Source organism: Meleagris gallopavo, chromosome 3 (assembly GCF_000146605.3).
Source record: "Meleagris gallopavo isolate NT-WF06-2002-E0010 breed Aviagen turkey brand Nicholas breeding stock chromosome 3, Turkey_5.1, whole genome shotgun sequence".
In the NCBI taxonomy this organism is placed as follows: domain Eukaryota; kingdom Metazoa; phylum Chordata; class Aves; order Galliformes; family Phasianidae; genus Meleagris; species Meleagris gallopavo.
In genome coordinates, this window is record NC_015013.2 from 84,082,842 (window position 1) to 84,090,184 (window position 7,343).

The window sequence follows — 7,343 nt, forward strand, 5'->3', positions numbered from 1 at the left end:
GAAACAATGAGAAGAGTTTTGAATAAATGCCAAGGTTGATTTAATTAGATGTATTGAACACGTTAACTTTTGAACGAGATGTCTGCTGTGCAGCACAAATTATCAGCTGTGAGCGGCAGCGGCAGCATGGCACCGACCTGCCAAAAGGCTCAGCAAGGCAGAAACATTGACCTACTTTCATCAGCTCTGTGGGGAGCACAGACAAGCGTGTTCCTCTCACCGGCACTGTGCCTCCGTTCTGTCTGCCTGACCTGGGTACATCCATCAGGAAGAGCTGGGAGCTGCCGGAGTGTCCTGCATCACCCCTGCGCTCTGGCACAAATTCAGGGCTGGATCAATAGCTGTCTGCCCATGGGCAGCTTGCTCAGCTCTGGCTTTGTGTGCTGGATGCTGACTTCTGCCTGGTGCTGGTTTTCTGCTTCTTCCACCTATTGCACCTTTAAAAAAAATATGCTGGTGTTCTTTGATAATAGGCCTAAATGCTGTTGCAGCTGATAAGGCTGATAAAATCAGCCATGCACACTACCATGGCAACCTGCAGCAATTGTTCTGCTCTAGTCATATCTCTCCTCTGTCCTTTGATGATTGCATGGATGTGTGGTTTCAGCAGGGTCTTGCCTTGGAATTATCATCTCAAAAGGACTGTTGGGGCTCAGAGCTGAGTTATCTGGTATTGGGTTTGAGTTATGGTACGGTATTGGAGATTGCCTCTTGAAAGAAATGTTAGAATCGTAGAATTGAATCATAGAATCATAAAATCATTAAGGCTGGAAAAGATCTCTAAGATCATCTTGTCCAACTGTCCATCTACCATCAATATTCCCCCACTAAGCCGTGTCCCTAAGTACCACATCTCTGCAGTTCTTGAACACCTCCAATAATGATGAGTCCACCACCTCTCTGAGGAGCCTGTTTCAGTGCCTGACCAATCTTTCAAAGAAGAAGGTTTTCCTGATATCCAATCTGAACTTTCCTTGGTGGAACTTGAAGTCATCATCTCTTGTCCTACTGTTAGTTACTGGGAGAAAAGGTCGACCCCCACCTCAACCCCAACCTCCTTTCAGGCAGTTGTAGAGAGCTATAAGATCTACCTTGAGCTTCCCCTTCTCCAGACTGAACAATCCCAGTTCCCTCAGCCTCTCCCCATAAGACTTGTGCTGCAGACCCCTCAGCTTTGCTGCCCTTCTCTGGACACGTTCCAGGACCATGATGTCTTTCTTGCAATGAGGCCCAAAACTGAATGCAGTACTCAAGGTGCAGCCTCACCAGAGCTGAGTACAGAGGGATGATCACTTCCCTGCTCCTGCTGGTCTGATACAAGCCAGGATGCCATGGGCCTTTTTGGCCACTTGGACTCACTGCTGTCTCACATTCAGCTGAGCACTGACCAACATCTCCAGATCCTTTTTCTCTGCACAGCCTTCCAGCCACTCTGACCCAAGCCCGTAGCATTGTATGGAGTTGTTGTGAACTGGTTGGAAGGCCTCTAAAACAGAAGATTAATGAAGATTATAAAGACAGACCCAGGGTTTCTGCTCCTGTTCCCATCATAGCACATTCCTGCTTGTGTTCCTGCCAAGTGCCAGATTCCTCCCCACAGAAGGTAGCCATGGGGATCCAGGTGAAGTCTGGGCTGTACCACCTGACCAAGTGACCTCTGAGAAGTCCAACAGCTGTACTGCATCCAGATGTTCTGATTCTCGTACCAGTTACGAGCCCGATTTCTTCCTCCTGTTTTGCAATCATATTCATTGTCTGTTAATCTGAATGCAACGTCCTGTGAAGTTGGAACTGTCTGCCAAGTGTGGAAGAGAACACGGATCTCCTGAGCTTGACAGTGGTGTAATTATTGTAGGGGTTGTTGGTAAAGACCTTCAAAGCTATAAGAGACCAGAGAGAGTTTTGTAAATCCTAGGACTTAAAAGTGCTGTATGGAACTTCTGTCTAAGTTGCAATGAAGATTTTCATGTTATCAGACAAGGAGATGACATGTCAGCAGTCTCTGGTTTTCACATTATCAATGTTAACCCCCAGATGGTAATACTAGGGCTACCACAAACATCCTAATGGTAGTCATTCAATGGAATGGGCAACTTGCTATTTCAATAGGGAAATGAGACCAGGCAGTGTTGGGAAACTTGTCCGAGGTCATGCAGAGGAGACAACTGGGACATTGTTCTCCAATGCTGAAGTTTTGGCCTTTTCTACTTTCTGCCCCAAGCATGGCTTCTTCTTTTGACCCCATAGTCCCCTCAGCTGGAGCAGAGAAGGATTGCTCTAGTGAGGAGATGAAGAAAGAAATGTTATTTCACTGAGCAATGTCAGGAAATGATAGGGGAAGAAGAAACACAGGACAGGCAGAAGGAATCCAGCTGTCTGCTTCTGGGGAGTAAGCATCTCTTCATAGTTTTGAGGCTGCTTTCAGGATTCACGATTCAGCTTTCAAGCTGGTTGTTGATGGTTAGGATGTTTTCATTTTGACTTCAGCTGTTGACGAGACGGTAAGAGCCTTGAGAGGACTCCTATCTCTCCATCGCGTATGACTAATTGTGTTGAGACAGCCATAGGTACGATAACAGTTCTATTTTTCTCTAGAACAACTCCATTACAGACCTCCTGGTAGCGGAGCCCCAGCAAGTGTTTTGCAGGAGTTTTGCTGATTGTGCAGCACAGATAACCTGTAAGTGAGTAAACATGGAAAGCGTTGAATATTCAGCCCAGCGTGAGACACTCAGAAACCAGAAGCAGGCTTGTTTTACTGCTTGTCTCAACTTAAGCTTTTAACTGTGTGTTGTGAGTGCTTTTCAGGAAACTGCCTTGTCTGAGACACGTCACTGGGCAGTGAAGTGCTCTGCTTCAGGGACAGCCAGCAGGAGCACTGTGAAAGGCCGGAAACCAAGTCTAGACAAGGGCAGGATTTCTGGTGGCTTTGCGTTTCACTACGGTGCTCCTTGTGTTCTCCTTGGACACCACAAGTCAATCCATGCAAAATAGGTATGTTTTTAAACAAGAGCAATCTATAATTTCTCATAGCCTTGTACTCAAAAAAATATATATGTCCCAAAAAGGCCAGTGCATGTCAGATGTCTTCTACTGTTAGATCCTGTTCCTGCAGAAAACTCAAGGGTTTTGGAGCAACCTGTGGGCCACACTTCTTGTAGTTAAACTGGTTGCCTGCTCCTCCATGGGGTAACACTTACATGTGCATGAAAGTTATTTTTATGTCCCTGAAGAATTGTGTTGGCACAGATGTTCAGCTGACCACAATACACCAGCTCAGTGGTTAGGGTCCTACAGAAAAATCCTCAGTATACAGCTCTTCCACTTGGCAGATTTAATATATTGATTACAGAATAAAGTTCTGTACAAGAGGCTGCACAGATTTAGAGCCATGTTGATGGAAATAACTGTTTAGTCCTCAGGAAGGTTTGTAGTCATCTTAAAGCAGCACTGGAAGCATGTAAGTGGGCAAGTGGGTAGTCCATCGGGCAGACAGAGGTAGAAGAGATTTTCTTAAACCTTTTCCCCCTAAATGGGAAGGGATATTGCCTGCAGCAAGGCACCCTTACTGTGTGCTGAAGTGTGAGAAAACTGGATATGCAGAGAAGGCAGATGGCAGGATGAGCTTGCCACAGATGAGGCACTCCTTGCAAGGGCTACTTCACATGTCTGCAGCTCTTTAAAATAAGGATGTATCATAGAATCATAGAATCATTAAGGTTGGAGAAGACCATTAAGATCATCTAGTCCAACCATCAACCAATCACTCCCAAGCCCACCATATCCTCATGTATCAGCTCACCATGCATAGCCCTCCTCTTCTGGTGCATGTGATGTCATTTGCTGATGTGTCTCCACCTTGAAGGACCACAGCAGGAGTGAGCTGTCGGCCTTGGAGGTGATTCCCTTCACTCCTGCTGGCCATGTACGATGCACCGCAGCAGGAAGAGGAGGCATGCTGGCTGCTGATGATGCTCTAAAAATGATGGCTGTGCAAAGTCTGTCTTTGTCTAGACTCCAAGGGGCTGCTGTGCACAAGGCCTTCACAGAGTTTCCTTAACAAGCTCCTTTTCACTTTTTCCAGGGACTCGCACTGTGCTTCGTTTCAGAGGGATCCAGTGAATTAACATATTGTTGCTGCTACTTTGGTAATTGCATGCCCAGGGTCTGCTCTGCTCCGACTCAGTCTGCCTGGCTTTCCAGACAGAAACCATCCTTCTCCTCTATCAAACAAGGCTGCAAAGTATTGCCTGGAAACATTGCTTCAACGAAGGAGGACAGAGTGGGAGGAGGAGGGGAAGACTGTTTCCAAAGGCACAACTGGCTCCAAGACCTCGCTTCTCCAGGAGAAAGAGGTGGTAGGGGTTTTAATCTTATTTTTGTACCAAGATACTAATTTTAACTTAAGCTGTGGTTTCTCTTGCTGTTTTGTACAGGGTACAGTTGCAGAAATTTAGGCCAGCACAAGTCACTACGGGGGCTCAATATGTAGGAAGCTGCTTTAAATTAGCTAGCCTGGGTTACACAGGAGTTTCGACAGAAGTTGAAACTGAGTAATCTGATACCCTTTTCTGTACTAAAAATAAAAATCTCTGAGCAGATAAGTATAAAAATGCTTATTGGTCTCACTTCCAAGTATAAAAACCTATATGCGGAACCCTTAGAGCCTTCTAAGGCCTTGTGAGAATAGACCACATCGCAAAGCAAGTTAGCGAGTGTATTTTCAAAGTCAGACTAGTGTCAATGTAGATGCAGTTTTGCATTGTTAAAAGGTGTTATTTGGTCATGAATGACTTCTGAATGGCATCCCTTCAGCTTTGGTCTCTTAAAGGAAGTGTGGTTACATGCAGTGTTAGTAGGGCAGCTTTGCCCCCTAACACAGAAGGCATGAAGAGGGCAGGGAGCATCAAGACACTGGGAAAAAAGGGAAGCTTGACTTTGTTGCAGACCTCGTGGATGACCTCTGGCAAGCAAATGAACCTTTCCTCATCCATTCCTTCCTCTCTTGCCTACCCCTCCATGTGATGGTTGCTTCATTGTTGGTATGGATTCTTCTAAGAAGTGGCAGTTCAGCAGCTCTGTCTGTAAGGTTCCTTTTCATCTCCTTGGTTGTGACATTTCCTGTCCCTTAGCCACGTGCGTTATTTTGACTAGAAGCAAAGGATTGCTCCAACACCTTTCATTACACAAGGGCTGGAGAATGGGGGAGGGTCATGCTGGTGCTGGTGGCTCATTGCACACCAGAGTATTGCAACTGGTGGACCAGAGGGAAGGGTTTTTGAGACGTCTTGATTGTGTGTATTAGAAATTGCAGCCTCGGGAATTACTGAGAATCTTTTTATAGCTGATGCTATATACTGGGCTTAGGAAATCCTGTTTATTCTGTAAATATGTGTGTTTGAGGGAGTAGGAGGAGCTGTGACTGCTCTCTAACTGCTGTTTGTGTGCTACAGATTGGACACCAACATAGGTTCCTTGGCTACTGCTTCCCAAACTGCTCCTTCCAAATAGAGATGGGCAGTTTGCGGGTCATGGTGGGACTGGAGGCAGAAGTGGGATTTATTATGTCCTGAGAGGAATGTAAGTTGTGATGCTGAGGATGTATCTTTTAGGGCCTTCAAGAAGGAAACCTAATCTATCCTGAAGATCTTATAGCTTATGTCCAGAGAAAGTGTGAGGGAAGAGCAGACAGAAAGTGATTATCATGCCTTTTGATTAACATGGCTTGGTTGTCTTTGTGATGTACCTCCTGGACTTGAGTTATGGTTGTTTTTCTCAGTGTTTTGCTTGGATAATATCTTAGTGCTTGAGTCCTGAATGATCCCCATCCTTTCTTCCGAAGTCTATGCACTGGTAGCATTTGTAAGACGAATTGTAGGACTGCAGGATAAAAGTCTGAAAGGGATCTAGGAGGTTTCTTGCCATACCTGTGCAGAGCAGGGTCGGATGTGACATTAGGCCAAGTTACGTATGACTTCAGTGTAGTCTTGAAAACCTCCAGGAATGGGAAGTGCACAGCAAGCTCCACATAAAAAAAGCTTTTCCCAACTTCCAGTCTGAACCTCTTGTTTCAAGTATATTGTCTCTCGTTTTTCTGCTCAACACCACAGTGAAGAGCCCAGCTGTCTTCTCAGTCCCATCCCAGAAGCTTTGTGAGCTGCTGCTAGCGCCCTCAAAGGTGTTCTTTCTCCTGGATAAATGAACTCAATGCCTTCAGCCTCTTTGGGCAAGTCTGCCTACATGGGACAGCCTGGTCTTCTCAACTGAACTCTAATTTGTCCGTCTTTTTTTTTTCTGGCTTCTAATGACATGAAGCTTTTCAGAGGCAGGGGTCAAACCCCGGCAGATAAAATGATGAACTGAATTCTGCAGAAAAATGCAAAGATGTGCATTTTTAGAATTATGATTGTCTCACTTACTCATCTGTAAAGCAAGCTTTTACTTGCCTCTGCTCTTTCTGTGGAGCTCTGACTGATGATGGTTCTGGAGTGCTAAGATGAGTGTTACAAATGCAAAGCATGATCGAACTTTGCTTACTGTGTTTACTGCTCTGGAGGAAGCACCATTCCTGGTAGCCATGTATACAGGAATTATATGTGTATATATATGTACATATGCCATATTGAAACACAATACACAAAATTTCATTTTATGCTGCCAATAGTTAGTGTGTGAGAGCTTGAGAGGGCACCAGCAACCTATATTCTTTAAGATCCAAGAGCCTTGGGAAAAGATCCATTTTTTTATATTGTACTAATTTCAAAGATGCTGGGTTTTAGTCCAACAAAGTTTAAAAAAAGAGACAGAAAGAGCTGTACAGTGATTTGGAAGGTTTTTTGCTTTTCTGTTAGTCCTCTATTCAGAAAATAATATGTGACTGTACATGGGATAGGAATGAAACCACATATCACAAGCCACTGTCAAGTTCATGAGATGACCACATTGAAAAAATAGTGAAAAATGTGTTCTTGCCTACCTCACCCATAGGAGTCCTGGTTGTAGCTTGCCATTGTAGTGTGAAGATTTGCATTTTAAAGTTGGCGGTTTTCCTTTTTACTCTTCCGCTTCCTACCAGCTAATTTGGTATTGAGCTAATTGTGATTCTGGAATGCAAATAAACTCACCTGCTTGTTTTTCTTTCAATTTCAGGTTTTCTAACTATGGAAGCACTCTGGAGGAGCTGCACCGTGTGCTGCTGACCTCAGGGTGGGGAGGGAGTAGGAGCTGCAGTGTACCTTTGTGAATTGCATTATCGAGGAGAGAGGCTTTCTGACATGCCATATAGTGTCAAAAACCATTCATTTCACCTTTCACAGCAAAATTCCTTCTTGCTTTTTTTTTTT

The 7,343-nt window shown here is 44.7% G+C and overlaps 1 long non-coding RNA gene across 1 annotated transcript; it reads left to right on the forward strand.

Annotated features, from left to right (window-relative positions):
* Positions 1–1,266: 1,266 nt before the first annotated feature.
* LOC116216490 lies at positions 1,267–6,799 on the forward strand. Its single transcript, XR_004159337.1, has 2 exons — positions 1,267–2,994; positions 4,085–6,799. It is a non-coding gene; the product is annotated as an uncharacterized LOC116216490 (long non-coding RNA).
* The last annotated feature ends 544 nt before the right edge of the window (positions 6,800–7,343 follow it).